The sequence below is a fragment of the Carcharodon carcharias genome, chromosome 1 (assembly GCF_017639515.1).
Source record: "Carcharodon carcharias isolate sCarCar2 chromosome 1, sCarCar2.pri, whole genome shotgun sequence".
NCBI classification, from domain to species: domain Eukaryota; kingdom Metazoa; phylum Chordata; class Chondrichthyes; order Lamniformes; family Lamnidae; genus Carcharodon; species Carcharodon carcharias.
Window position 1 is genome coordinate 193,871,006 of NC_054467.1, and position 16,291 is coordinate 193,887,296.

A 16,291-nucleotide genomic window follows, 5' to 3' on the forward strand; every position below is an offset into this window, starting at 1 on the left:
CTCCCCTCTGAACTACTTTTAAGGATCCCATGCCCCTGCCAATTTAGTTTAAATTCGCCCCAACAGCATTGGCAAACCTCCCCGCGAGGATGTTGGGCCCATTCGTGCCCAGATGTAACCAGTCCAACTTGTGCAGGTCCCACCTCCCCCAGAAATGGTCCCAATGCCCCAAGCTTTAGCCCTCCCTCCTGCCATGCATTCATCTTCTTTATCCTTCTGTTCCTATACTCACTGCTGTGTGGCACCAGGAGTAATCCGGAGATTACTACCTTTGAAGTCCTGCTTTTCATTTTCCTACCTAACTCCCCAAAGTCTACTTGAAGGATCTCATTTCTCTTTCTTCCTATGCCATTGGTCCCAACATGGACCATGACCCCTGGCTGTTCACCGTCCCCCTTGAGAATGCACTGCAGCTGTTCCGTAACATCCTTGAGCCTGGTGCCTGGGAGGTAACGCACCATCCTGGAGTCACACCTATGGCCACAGAAGCGCCTGTTGCCTCCCCTCAACAACGATTCCCCTACCACTATTGCCCTTTCACATTTCTTTCTCCCGCCCTGGGCAGCTGGATCACCCACAGTGCCATGGCCTTTGCTCTGGTTGGCCTCCACAGAGGAACCGTCACTCTCACCATTTTCCAAGGCCAAAAACATTTTTGCGAGTGAGATGCACTCGGGCGATTCCATCACTACCTGACTGGTCCCCTTCTTCTGTCTGGCGATCACCCATTCCCTCTCTGCTTGCACTTCCTTAAGCTGTGGGGTGACCACGTCCTGAAACGTGCTATCCACGAACCTCTCAGCCTCGTGAATGCACTGTAGTGCCCCCAGCTGCCACTCAAGCTCCAAAACCCAGAGCTTGAGTTGTTCTAGCCGGAGGCACCTCCTACACACATGGTCATCCAGACTGCCAGGAGCGTCTAGGGTTTCCCACATAGCACAGGATGTGCAAATCACGGGACTGAGCTACACAGACAGAACTAAATAGAAAGTGGACCCTTGCTTTTATTTTACCCTTACTCCTACTTGAGTATAGACCAGATGCTAGATGTAAGATCCTCTAGATAGACCAGATCCTCTAGGTGCTGCTGACTGCCTGTCCCTGGGTCTTCCTCTCGCACTCTCCTCTAGGTGCTGCTCATTGCCTGTATCTGGGTCCTCCTCTCGCACTCTCCTCTTAACTACTGCATAGTCTCTTTCTACTGCATAGTAGCAGCATGAAACAGCTAGCTTCACCTGTTGCTTAAATCCTTGAGATTCCTTGCCCTTCCAGGGTAATCTGAGGCAGACTGGGCACTTTTCAGGGCCGAAGGTGACCTGAAGTGAATATTTGCGCTGCAGCACTATATCATGGCTACGTGAACCCGCCACCGTTACGTCAATCAATATTCAATGAACTTATGAACTTGGCATCCTGTGCAGTTGAGTTCAGTTCTAATGGCATCATCTCTGTCCAAATAGATGGTGTTGCTATGGGATCCCCTCTAAGCCCAGCTCTTGCAAACATCTTTGTTGGGTTCCATGAGAAACGTATCTTCAATGGAATGACACCAAACCTCTTACCGCTCACATATTTCCAATATGTGGATGATACGTTTGCTATATTTAAATCCGCAGATGCATATAACAATTTCCTAACATGCCTTAATGGGCTCCATCCTGCGCTCAAATTCACCTTTGAAGTGGAGCAGTCAAATGAACTCCCTTTCCTTGATGTACTAGTTGAGAAATCTGCCAGGGGGTTCTCTACCACGGTATACCGCAAGCCTACCTTCACTGGTCAATATACGCATTGGGATTCTTGCAGTTCCACACATTATAAGATTGGTCTTATTGGCAACCTTGTAAAAAGGGCCCAAGCCATTTGCGCACCATGCAAGCTTGATGCTGAAATAGGGCACATCAAAGGCATACTGCAGGATAATGGCTACCCTGATCAGATCTTTTTGTGTTGTATATCACATAAACTCATGAACGGGCCGAAGGCCGTCACTTTCGGCCCTGAAAAGTGTCCAGTCTACCTCAGATTACCCTGGAAAGGTAAGGTATCTCAAACATTTGAGCAACAGGTGAAGCTAGGTGTTTCACACAAGTGGTATTCGCCACTAAAAGGGTGCTGCCATCAAGTCAAAAAGACATTCTGCATATCACACAAACAAGTAATTTCAGTGTCAGTGTGATGCTAGGTATGTAGGCCGTATGTCCCAAACACTAGTGGATCGTATCAAGCAACACACCTCAACTGCTGTTCGCAACGGGCAGGTTACAGGCTGTAACCAGCCAGTCCATGCTTGCAAAACTCAAAACACAGTGTCCAACATTAGATGTGATTCCACGATTGGACAACATTTGCTAAACAATCCTCAATGTGCTAAGAATTACCTTGACAACCAATTTAAGATTGTCAGTCGGGCTCACAGTGTGGAACATTTGCGTGTACTGGAAGCCACATATATTAATACACAGGGCCTTGTTCTTTGCAGACAGAAAGATCATATACACACATTGTGCCTGTTTCAGCTAAACAAAATAAGTGGCAGCATTTGCTGACTCATTCCTCAGGGCAATGCGTTGATCAATCTGGATCAAGGTGCCTAGTTTAAATGTCAAACAATTCTTGGCAGTTAACTGTCAGTCACCATCAGTGGTGCATTTTCGATAGCAATGCAACTTGCATTCTTCACATACAGTATAAATTGTTGTTTTCCCCTGACATTGGTATTCTTGTGAGTGTCCTGATGAGTGGAAGGCAAAAAGCTTAGACTTGTCTCTTTTTTCAGCAATGCTCAAGTTCGGTATTATCAGATGACTATATGTAAACCTTAATAAGTTGTTGCAGTCCATCCTACAGACTGCAGCCACACTGCACATTTACGGTGGTGGATGAAGTGCTGATCAAAAGGATTGCTTTGCACTGGATGGTGTCAAGCTTCTTGAGTGTAGTTGAAGTTACACTCATTCAGGCAAGTGGAGAGTGTTCCATCACACTCCTGACTTGTGCTTTGTGAGCAGGCTTTGGGGAGTCAGGTGGTGAGTTATTTGCTGCAAAATTACCAGCCCCCGACCTGCTGTTGTAGCCACAATATTTATATTGGTGACCGAGTTAAGTTTTTGGTCAATGGTAACTCACAAGATGTTGATGGTGGGAGATTTAGTGATGGTAATGCCATTGAATGTCTAGGGGAAATGATTAGATTCTTTCTTTTGTGGGAAATGGTTATTTCCTGGCACCTGTGTAACATGAATGTCACCTGCCGCCTATTAGTCCTGGCCTGAAAGTGGTTCAGGTCTTGCAGCCTGCGGTCATGGATTGCTTCATTATATGAGGTGCTGTGAATGGAACTGAACACTGTACAATCATCAGCAAACATGCCCACTTCTGATCTTATGAGGGAGGAAAGGTCGGATTCCCAACCAATCAGCACCCTTTGCTCGTGTATTATAGATTTTTGTGATTGTTTAATATTTTACATTCCTGTGTTTGTCCTGATGAGTTCAAGATGAAAAGCTTCAGCAGCTTGTCGCTCTTTTCAGCAATATTCAAGTTTTAATTACTGTTAGAGATTTTCAAAATCTAAATTTTAAATGCATTTTTAAAACTTTTCTCAATTCATTTTTCTCTCTCGTATTCAAAGCTTTCTTTCTGTACCTGTGTTCAACCACTTTAATTTAGACTTCCTTCTCAGTCCTTGTGTTGTTAACCTCTCAATCCTTCAATATGATTGGGTAAGAGATGCACAATTGTTTTCACTGTTCATTCACGTCCCCGATACCTGGTTTCCCTCACTGTGCCAGTATCAGCTTGCACTGTCAACAACTTTAGAAACTTTCTTTAATGTTCCCCCTGGCCTATCCCTGAACTCACATCCTTTTCTAATTCTTCCTCTACCTCTCCTCATGCCCTCTGTTTTATCTTTTCTATGAGAACTGCCTCCTGTTCCTTTGATCCTATTTCCAATAATCTGCTGACCACCCAACTTCCTCTCCTGGTCCTCATGTTAACCAATATTGTAAATGGTTCTCTCTCTTCAGGTGTTTTCCTTCTCTCCTTTAAATCTACCATCATCACTCCTCTCCTCAATAAAATGAACATTTGATCCTTCTGTCTTTGCAGACAACATTCCCATCTCTAACCTCCCTTTCTTCTCCAAAGTTCTTGAGTGTGTTGTCGCCTTTCACATCTGTTCCCATCTTTCCCAGAACTCCAATTTCGAATCCCTGCAGTCAGGTTCCCACCCCTGCTACAGTACCAAAATAACTCTTATCAAAGCTATAAATGATAATCCATGCGACTGCGACAAATGTAACCATCCTTCTAAACCCATCTGTAGCCTTTTACATGGCTGACCCCACCATCTTCCTCACACCTCTCCACTGTCGTCCAGCTGGGTGAGTCTGCTCTTATGCGATTCCATTCTTATCTATCTAATCATAGCCAGAGAATCACTTGCGATGGCTTCTCTTCCTGCTCCTGCACTGTTTCCTTTGGAGTTTCCCATGGATCTATCCTTAGCCCCCTCCTATTTCCCATCTACATGCTGTCCTTTAATTGGCCACATCTTCAAAGACACAGCGTTATCGTTTTCACATTTACACTGACAACGCCCAGCTGTACCTCACCACTATCTGTCTCAACCTCTCCATTCTTGCTAAATTATCAGACTTCTTATCAGGCATCCTGTGCTGGATGAGCAGAAATTTCCTTCAATTAAATATTGGGGAGACTTACGGCATTGTTTTCGGTCCCAACTCCAAACTCTATTCCCTAGCTACCGACTCCATCCCTCTATCTGACAACAGTCAGAGATTGACCCAGTCTGTTCATGATCTTGGTATCACATTTGATTATGAGATGAACTTCTGACCTCATATTTGTGCCAGCACTAAGACTGCCTATTTCCATCTCCGTTATATTACCCCACTTCGCCCTGTCTCAGCACATCTGCTGCTGAAACCTCTACCCTTGCCATTGTTACCTCTAGTGTCTTCAAAGTAATGAAATGTCCCAAGGCACTTCAGGGGAGCATTCTAAAATAATAATGACACCGAGCTACACAAGGAAATATTAGGTCAGATGACCAAAAGCTTGTCAAAGGGGGACATTTTAAGAAGTGGCATGAAGGAGGAAAGTGAAGTAAAGAGGCAGAGAGGTGAAGGAAGGTGATTCCAGAGCTTGGGGCCTAGACAACTGAAGGTATGTCCACCGATGGTGGAGCAATTAAATTTGGGATGCATAGAAGCCAGAGTTAGAGGTGCATAGATATATTGGAGAATTCTGGGGTTGGAGGAGGTTACAGACACAGGGAGAGACTATTCTAAGGCTCTCCTGGCTGGTCTCCTACATTCTACCGAATAAGCTTGAGATCATCCAAAATTCTGCTGCCCGTGTCTGAACTCACACCATATCCCATTCCCTATCTGCTGTGCTCACTGGCTCTCAGAAAATTAATGCCTTGATTTTAAAATTAGCAAGCATGTTTTGGCCTTGTCACTCCCTAAGTCTGTAACCTCCTCCAACCCCAGAATTCTCTGAGATATCTACGCTCCTCTAATTCTGGCTTTCTGTGCATCCCAATTTTAATTGCTCCACCATCGGTGGACGTACCTTCAGTTGTCTAGGCTCCCAGCTCTGGAATCGCCTTCCTATACCTCTCCGCCTCTCTACTTCACTTTCCTCCTTCATGACATTCTTAAAATGTCCCCCTTTGACAAGCTTTTGGTTATCTGACCTAATATTTCCTTGTGTAGCTCGGTATCATTATTCTTTTAGAATGCTCCCCTGAAGAGCCTTGGGGCATTTCATTACTTAAAAGACACTAAAAAAATAACTTCTTATTGTTGAAACCTAAACATGCAAAGGTAAGTCTAATTAACCACAAATTAAGGGGCTTTATTCCCAAAGGAGAAATTGTTCTGAACAGATTCAGTCACATCTAAAACAAAGACAAAATACTGCAGGTAATGATAATCATCCTTGTTTTTTTAGCTCCTTGTATATGCCAATATTTCAGTATCTCATACATGTATAGTTGACAATTTAAAGCATAGTAGCTGAGTTGATCCTCAACTAGTGATGTACCAGCTTGAACTGTAAAGGTGTTTCTTCTACACGAGATTAGTGTATGGTAGTGTAAAGGGTGAAGGAAGCAGTTTTTAAGTTTGCCTCTCATCAAGCAATATTTTGCATGATAAACAAGCCTAATGCTCATAAGATGTGCCATAACTCATTGCCAGTTCAAATTCTCCACAGGACAGTCATGGCAGGCATTCAGTTATAAGAGTCACATGAAACCCATCAAAACTGTTGGCCAGCATCCCACCCTTGCAGCCGGGTATACCGTTTTAAACTGAGGAAGTGCTGGATTTACAGGATGGGAACACACGTTAACTTGCTCACTGAATAATGTGGCAATTTTCACTAATAAATGTATAGCTCAGAACCTTAGAGGAGTCTCTTCCATTTCACTCTTTTATATTCTGTAAATCACCTTGTCATTGCCAGCAAGAAAAGTATGGCAGACCCTCATTAAAATGAAACTGGAAATTAAACTGCTGCTCACTGAGCTGTGCCACTCAGATTGTAACTTGGCAGAAAAATATGATCAATTAAATCTTACTTAACAAACCATAAATTTACAATTTATAATTTATTTTCCAATGTATATGATGAACGTCATTATAATATGCAAAGTACTGCATTGGGAGCGAAGAATTACATTGCCCTGCAAATGATGTGCACCTTTATTATCTTATAGCCCTTTTTTTATACACATGTTAGCTGTAAGTGTCTGTATTGAACTTATTAATAAAAAATTGTTTCACCAGACATAATTGATGATAGCTTGGCAACTCAGTCTCAACAATGCATGCATAGCTGCTGTCAGTGAAATATATGAATCTGTGGCCTGCTGTGATCCAAAATTTATTGAACAAAATTATGCATTGCCATTGGAAAAGTCATCATACCTTGACATATGAAACAAAAGTATAGTAACTATGAGTGCAGTTGAGGAAACTGAGTGCAAACCTGAGATTTTGGTGAGTGGGGGTTTCAGTGAACTGGGGGAAGGAGGTGTTTGTTTCCTTTGCTGTTTCTACTTTCCTTAGCATGTAGGGGAATTGGTTCTTGCTTTACTACAGGACAAGGTGTTTGGTGAGTATCTAGTAAGTGGTTAAGCTCTATTCCAGTCCTAAGGTTTAAATTGTACACAGATTGGTGGTAAAGGTAATAAAATATATTAAAAAGGAAAATAAATAAGTGAATCATATAATTGAATAATTAATTAAAACACATTAAGGATAGCAGGCCAGGTGATGTGTCAAGGCTGCAGCATGAGGGATCTCCTGGATAACATTGTGTCCCAGAACAAACACGTCTGCAGTGAGTGTTTGCTGCTTGAGGAACTTTGGCTCAGCATCACTGAGCTGGAGGCTGAGCTGTAGACTTTGCGACACATCAGGGAGGGGGAAAGTTACCTGGGTGTTTTGTACGAGGAGGCAGTCACACCACTTAGGATAGGGTCTTCTGATTTTGTCAGTGGTCAGGGACAGGAGGATATGACTGTGAGTGAGGCAGGTAAGGGCATCCACAGGGCAGGAGTGCAAGAGTGTCAGTCTCTGCAATTGTCCAGTAGGTTGAGGTTCTTTCAGCTTGTTTGGATGAGAGTGGGGGCTGCAGGGTGAATGAGCAAACTGACCATGACACTGTGGTACAGGAAGCTGTTCGGGTAGGGGAGCAAAAAAGAATGTAGTGGTAGTATTGGACATTATAGTGAGACAGATTGACACTATTCTCTGCAGCAAAGGGCAAGAACCTAGACAGCTATGTTGCCTGCCTGGTGCCAGGGTTCAGGACATCTGCTCAGGGCTGGAGAGAAACCTGCAGTCGGAGGGGGTGGATCCAGTTGCCATGGTCCATGTAGGTACCAATGACATAGAATTAGTAAAGAGATTCAGTGCAGAGAGTATGAGGAGGTAGGCACTAAATTATAAAGCAGAACCTCAAAGATTATAATCTCTGGATTTTTACCTGAGCCGCATGCAAATTGGCATAGGGTATGTAAAATTAAAGAGATGAATGCGTGGCTCAAAAACTGGTGTGGGAGAATTGGGTTCCAGTTTAGAGGGTACAGGCAGCAGTACTGAGGAAAGTGAGGGCTGTACCGTTGGGATGGTCTACACCTCAAACATGCTGGGACCAGTATTTTAGTGAACCGTATAACTCAGGAAGTAGAGAGGGTTTTAAACTAAATAGTAGAGGCAAGGGGATCAAATGTGGAAAGATGTGAAGATCTGTCAAAGAGAGGAGACAAGGTTAGAGAGGAAAATAGTATTATAGGAAATGAGGGTCAGAGAATAGCAGGAAGGGACAGAGTGATAAAACCTAAGAATGCACCAACAATCAAGACTAGATGTTACAAAGATAATGAAAAGACAAAACTAAAGGCTCTGTATCTGAATACACATAGCATTCATAACAAAGTAAATAAATTAATAGCATACGTTAAAGTAAATAAATATGATCTGATAGCCATTATGGAGACATGGCTGCAGGGTGACAAGGATTGGGTCCAGAATATTGAGGAGTATATGACATTTAAGAAGAATAAGAAGTTAGGCAAAGGTGGAGGGATAGCACTGTTATTCAAGGATGGCATTGGTGCAATAGTTAGAGATGACCTTGGTTCAGATCAGATGTAGAATTGGTTTGGGTGGAAATGAGGAGTAGAAGTGGAAAGAAGTCACTAGTGAGTTTTTCCAGCATTTTCTGTTTTTGTTTCAGATTTCCAGCATCCGCAGTATTTTGCTTTTATCACTAGTGGGACTGGTCTACAGGCCCCCTAACAATAACTACAATGTAGGCCAAACTATACAAGAATAAATATTGGGTGCTTGTGATAAAGGGATGGTAATAATCACGGGTGACTCTAATCTACTTATAAATTGGAAAAATCAGACAGTCAGTGGTAGCCTGGATGAGAAGTTCATAGAATGCTTTAGAGATGGTTTATTAGAGCAGCATGCTCTGGAACCAACCAGAATTCAGGTTATATTGGATTTGGTATTGTGTAATCTCACAGGATTAATTAACACCCTCAGAGTAAAGGCACCCCTAGATAGCAGCGGCCACAATATGATTGAATTTTACATCCAGTTTGAAAGGGAGAAGAGTGGGTCCAAGACTAGTATTTTAAACATAAATAAGGACAACAATATGGGCATGAAAACTGAGCTAGCTGAAGTGAACTGGGAAACTAGGCTGGGGGATAGATCAATAGAGAAGCAGTGGCAGACACGTAAGGGGATATTTCAGAATACTCAGAATAAGTATGTTCCTACTATAAATAAAAATTCTAAAGGGAGGGCCCATTAACTAAAGAAGTTAGACAAAACATCAAATTTAAGGAAAAAGCATATAACTGTGCAAAGATGAGTGGTAACTCAGATGATTGGTAAGAATATAAAGAATGGCAGAAAATGGCTAAAAGGTTAATCAGGAGTAAGAAAATGTGAGGATGAGAAGAAGCTAACTAGAAATGTAAATACAGATAGCAAGAGTTTCTATCGGTATTTAAAAAGGAAAACAGTAAGTAAAGTGAGTGTTGGTCTTCTAGAGAGTGAGAATGAGGAGTTAATAGTAGATAATAAGAAATAGTGGATGAAGTTAAAAAATATATTGCTTCTGTCTTCACTATAGAGGATACGAGAAACATTCCAGTAATAGCTGTAAATCAAGATGTGGAAGGGAGAGGGGAACTTGGTAAAATTACAATCACTGGGGAAGTGGTACTGAGCAAATTGATGGAGCTGAGGGCTGAGAAGATTCTGGGTCCAGATGGACTTCATCCTAGGGTCTTAAAAGGGGTGGCTAATGAGGTAGTAGATGCGTTGATGTTAATTTTCCAAAATTCCCTAGATTCTGGAAAGGTTCCATCAGACTGGAAGGAAACAAATATAAACCCACTATTCAAGAAGGGAGGAAGACAGAAAACAAGAAACTATATGCCAGTTAATTTTGGCATCTGTCATGGAGAAGGTGTTAGAATTGATCATTAAAGAGGCTATAACTGGGCACTTAGAAAAAAAAACAAGGTAATTGGGAAGAGTCAGTATGGTTGTGTGAAAGGGAAATCATGTTTAGCCAATTTACTAGAGTCCTTTGAAGGAGTAACTTATGTTGTGGATAAAGGGGAGCCTGTAGACATCCAGAAGGCTTTTGATAAGGTGCCACATCAAAAGTTGTTTAAAAGCTCAGAGTGTAGCGGGTAATATTAGCACAGATGGAAGATTGGCGGCTGGCAGAAAACAGAATATGCATAAATGAGTATTTATCTGACTGGCAGGATGTGACTATTGGGTTCCCACTGGGGTCTGTGCTGGAGTCTCAACCTTTCAACATAAAATTTACGTTGATTATTTAGATGAGGGGAGTGAAGGCATAGTAGCTAAATTTGCAGGTGACACAAAGATAGGTGGGAAAGTATGTTGTGAAGAAGACATAAGGGGCAGAATTTTTTCCTTGGAAGCTGGGCTCGGCATGGGTGGTCTGCCACCTGCTATTGGGGCCAGGCTGCGATTTCATGCTGGTGGGCCAATTAAGGCCCACCCAGCGTGAAACGCAGTGCTGCCTGTGTAGGCGGCGGTGGGGGGGAGTAGGGGGGTGCGACTGCGAGCGCAGAGTTCCCGCATGAGCTGCCTCAGGGAGGTGAATATTTTTTCAAATACAAAATAAAGATTTCAAAAATGTAATAAAACATGTCCCCTCACGTCACTCTGTCACATGAGCAGGGACATGTTATAAATGAAGTATAACATTTATTATTTTATTTTTATTTGCTGTTGGAAACCTCATCCCGCCTGTGGATGAGGTTTCCTAAAAAGTGCAAAGACCGCTTGGCCTTTTTGCCTGCCTGCCAACCGCAAGGTTGGATGGGCAGCGAAAAATCTCTTTTAATTACCTTGTTAATTGGCCTTCTAATTGCCGGCCGACTCCAGCGCGCACCCGCCAACTGAATTATCACGTGACTGCGTGTTGACATCAGGACACTCGCCCGATGTCAACGCATGTCATTTTATGCTTGAGCAGGTCGGGTGCGTGCCCGTCCGCTGAGGTAAAAATTTTGCCCAAGGAGTTTGCAGACAACTATAGTTAGGTTGAGTGAGTGGGCAAAAATCTGGCAAATGGAGTATAATGTGGGAAAATGTGAAGTTGCTCACTTTGGCAGGGAGAATAAAAAAGCAGAGTAATATTTAAATAGGGATCCATTGCAGAATTCTGAGCTAAGAATTTAGGCATTCTTGTGTATGAGTGACAAGAAGTTAGTATGAAGGTACGGCTGTAATCAAGAAGGCTAATAGAATACTATCCTTTGTTATTAGAGAAATTGAACATAAGAGTAAGGATGTAATGCTTCTGTTATACAGGGCATTGGTGAGACGACATTTCAAATATTTTGTGCAGTTTTGGTTTCCTTATTTAAGGAAGGATCTAAATGCATTGGAGGTGGTTCAGAACAGGTTTACTAGATCGATGCCTGGAAGCAGGCTGTCTTATGTGGAAAGGTTAGACAGGCTGTGCTTGTTTCCACTGGAGTTTAGAAGAGTTAGTGTGTGACCTGATTAAGTATATAAGATCCTGAATGGTCTTGACAAGGTGGAGGTGGAAGGGATTTTTCCTCTTGTGGCTGTTTCCAGAATTAGGGACCACTGTTTTAACATTAGGGGCAGGATCTTGAGGTCAGCTTGTGGGTGTGTGCCTGACCCGATTGGATGCAAAATTGCACAGGATGATATTGGATGAGCACCCTGACATCATCCCGCGCTCACATGATATTTCAGTTGGCGGGCACGCACAAATGTCAGAAGCCTGCCCACCAACAATTAAGAGGCCAATTAAGGAAATTAAAGCTAGAACTGTCTCTGATTTTTCGCAGTCTGTCCAACGTTATGTTTGGCGGATGGGCAAATTGGCCAGGCGGCTTTGCATTTTTCATGAAACCTCATCCAAGGGCAGGATGAGGTTTCTATTATTAAATATAAAAGAAATGTATAGACAGAATTTTTATTGTGTATATGTTCAGGTGACTGATTGTGATGCATGGACTTTTTCTGGATCTTAAAATCTTTCTTTATTGGTTTTAAAGTCTTCAGCTCCCTGAGGCAGCTTTCTGCCTTCAGGGAGCTTTCATTCAATACTCGCCTGCGCCCACACTTACGTCAGCGCATGCCCTCCTCCTGCACCCCTACCCCAGCAGCGCTGAGCATTTCAGCGCATGTTTCATGCTGGCTGACTGTTAATTGTCTCAGAAGGTGGTGAAGGTGGGGTCATTGGATATCCTTAAAGTGGAGGTAGATAGATTCTTGTTAGGCAAGGGAATCAAAGATTATTGGGGGTAGGTGAGAATGTGGAACTCGAAACACAAGCAGATCAGCCATGATCTTATTGAATGGTGGAGCAGGCTTGAAGGACTGAATGGCCTTCTTCTGCTCCTTTTTTAAATAACTTACAGGATGTAGGTGTCGCTGGCTGGGCCAGCATTTATTGCCCATCCCTAATTACCCTTGAGAAGGCAATGGAGTGCTGTGTTCTTGAACCGCAACAATCCCTGTGGTGTAAGTATATTCACCGTTCTGTTAGGGATGGAGTTCCAGGATTTTGACCCAGCGACAGTGAAGGAACGGCGATATATTTCCAAGTCAGGATGCTGAGTGGCTTGAGAGGAACTTCCAGGTCATGGTGTTCCCATTGTGTCTGCTGCCCTTGTCCTTCTAGGTGGTAGTGGTCAAAGGTTTGGAAAGTGCTGTCTAAGAAGACTTGGTGCATTTCTGCAGTGCATCTTATAGATGGTACACACTGCTGCCACTGTGTGTTGGTGGTTGAGGGAGCGAATGTTTGCGGATGGGGTGCCAATCAAGTGGGCTGCTTTGTCCTGAATGGTGTCAAGCTTCTTGAGTGTTGTTGGAGCTGCGCTAATGTAGGTAAGTGGGGAGTATTCCATCGCATTCCTGATTTGTGCCTTGTAGATGGTGGACAGGCTTTGGGGAGTCAGGAGGTGAGTTACTTGCCACAGGATTCCCAGCCTCTGACTTGCTCTTGTAGCCACAGTATTTAATGTGGCTAGTCCAGTTCAGTTTCTGGTGAACTGTAACCCCCAGGATGTTGATAGTGGGGAATTCAGCGATGGTAATACCATTGAATATCAAGGGATGATAGTTAGATTCTGTCTTGTTGGAGGTGTCATTTCCTGGTACTTGTGTAGCGCGAATGTTACTTGCCACTTGTCAGCCCAAGCCTGGATATTGTCCAGGTCTTGCTGCATTTGGACACAGACTGCTTCAGTATCTGAGAAGTCATGAAAGTTGCGGAACATTGTGCAATCATCAGCGAACATCCCCACTTCTGTCCTTATGATGGAAGAAAGGTTACTGATGAAGTAGCTGAAGATGGTTGGGCCGAGGACACTACCCTGAAGAACTTATGCAGTGATGTCCTGGAACTGAGATGATTGACCTCCAACAACCACAACCATCTTCCTTTGTGCTAGTGGAGAGTTTTCCTCATGATTCTCATTGACTCCAGTTTTGCTAGGGCTCCTGGATGCCATACTCTGTCAAATACTGCCTTGATGTCAAAGGTGGTTACTGTCACCTCACCTCTGGAGTTCAGCTCTTTTGTCCATGTTTGAACCAAGGTCAGGAGCTGAGTGACCATGGGGGAACCCAAACTGAGCATCAGTGAGCATGATATTGCTAAGCAAGTGTCTTTTAATAGCACTGTTGATGACCCCCTACATCACTTTACTGATGATCGAGAGTAGACCGATGGGCTGGTAATTGTCTTGGTTGAGTTTATCTTGCTTTTTCTGTATAGGATATACCTGGGCAATTTTCCACATTGCTGGATAGATGCCAGTGTTGTAGCTGTACTAGAACAGCTTGGCTAGGGGTGTGGCAAGTTCTAGAGTACAAGTCTTCAGTACTATTGCTGGAATATAGTCAAGGCCCATAGCCTTTACAGTGTCCAGTACCTTCAGCCGTTTCTTGATATCATGTGGAGTGAATCAAATTGACTGAAGACTGGCATCTGTGATGCTGGGGACTTCTGGAGGAGGCCGAGATGGATTATCTATTTGTCACTTCTGGTTGAAGGTTGTTATGAATACTTCAGCCTTATCTTTTGCACGGATGTGCTGGACTCCTCCACCATTGAAGATGGAGATATTTGTGGAGCCTCCTCATCCAGTAAGTTGGTTAATTGTTCACCAACATTCAAGCCTGGTTGTGGCAGGATTGCAGAGCTTAGATATGATCCATTGGTTATCGAATCATTTGGCTCAGTCTATCACTTGCTGCTTGTGCTGTTTGGCACGCAAATAATCCTGTGTTGTAGCTTCACCAGGTTGACGCCTCATTTTTAGGCATGCCTGGTGCTGCACCTGGTATTACCTCCTGCATTCTTCATTGAACCAGAGTTGATCCCCTGGCTTGGTGGTAATGTTTGTATGTTAATACTTCAGCCTCATTTTCAACTTGTCAGCTTCAGCCTGTCAGCTGCAGCTCAGTTGATAGCACACTCAGCTCTAAATCAGAGGTCATGGGTTTAAGCTCTATTAAAAACTAAGCCGACACCAGTACAGTACTGAGGTAGTAGTGTCGGAGGTGCCATCTTTCGGTTGTTAAATGGAGGCCCTGTCTGCTTTCTCAGCAGAACATGAAAGATCCTGCAGCATTATTTTTAAGAAGAGGAGGGGAGTTATCTCCAGTGTCCTGGGCAACATTTATCCCTCAATTAACATCACAAAAACAGATTATCTTTTCATTATCACAATGCTGTTTATGAGGGCTGGCTGTGTGCAAATTGACTTCTGTGCTTCCTACTTTACAACAGTGTCTACACTTCAAAGTTAAATAAATGCTGTGAGTTTCTGTGGTATCCTATTATCCACATTGGTGCAAATTGTATGTCACACTGCCATTATGAGGAGAGAATGGTGTAGTGGTAATGTCACTAGGCTTCTAATCCAGGGGCCCAGGCTAATACAAGGTCCCTATCTGGATCACGAATGCCCTTTAGGGAAGGAAATCCACCATCCACCAACCTTACTTGGTCTAGCCTACATGTGACTCCAGGCCCACAGCAAAGCCATTGACTCTTAACTGCTCTCAGTGCAATGTCAATCAGAGGTGGGCAACAAATACTGGACTTGCCAGTGACACCCACACCCCATGAAAGAATAAAGAAAAAATTCCATTCAATTTGGGAGTTGGCCATCCTAGTAAATAATGTCAAACAGCACAAATTGAGAATGTGTCATACAGGCTGGCACACTGGGACAGCCAGATAGCTCAGGGATTGGGTGACACTGCTAAATCATTGACCACTATTCACCATCTCAACCCTACATCTCTGTGTTGGAGCACAGATTGTATAAATATTCACCAGGTAGACTTTGAAAATAAATATGGGTGCTGTGTGGCTACTCCCTTTAAAGAACAACAGCTCATACAATTCCTAAGGGGGTGGCAATGGTGTAGTGGTAATGTCGCTGGACTAGTAATCCAGAGACCAAGTTTAATGCTCAGGGGACCTGGGTTCATAATCCTCCCACAGCAGATGGTGGAATTTGAATTCAGAAGTCTGGTGATGATGTGGAGTGATTGTTGTAAAAACCCATCTGGTTCAATAATGCCCTTTGGGTTAGGAAATCTGCTGTCCTTACCTGGTCTGGCCTACATGTGATGACTACAGACTCACACCAATGTGGTTGGCTCTTAAAATGTTCTCTGAACAAGTGCAATAAATGTCCACATCCAATGAATTAAATACAAATAAATTTATAGCATATTTAAGATGATTATTGATCGCCCTTTAAGATAACTGGTGTTGATACCTTTTAAGATGGCTTTAAGCAGGGGAAGGAGATAAATGTGATTTATAGTAATTATAGATATTGGCAGAAGGATTAGAGAGGTGTTGTGGAGAATTCTTTTACCCAGATGGTGGTGGGAGTCTGGAATTCACTGCCTGAAAGGATGGCAGACACCCTAATTGCATTTACAAAATAATTGGATATGCACTTAACCTACAAGGCTATGGGCCAAGAGTTGGCAAGTGGGATTAGGTTGGATAGCTCTGTTTGTGGCCAGCACAGCCAGGGTTGGCCAAATGGCCTCCTTCAATGCTTTAAGCTTTCTGTATTTCTAAATCTTTCTTCCTTTGCCCTCCAACACTGTACATATAATACACTCCATTTCACTTCAAGCTGCAGCATGCAGCTATCCCTCAATAAGTC

General features: G+C 43.3%; 1 protein-coding gene across 1 annotated transcript in view; it reads left to right on the forward strand.

The window, feature by feature from the left end:
- The window catches only part of LOC121275753 (GTP-binding protein Rit2-like), a 293,055-nt gene that overhangs the window by 275,669 nt on the left and 1,095 nt on the right, over positions 1-16,291 (forward strand). The window lies entirely within an intron of this gene.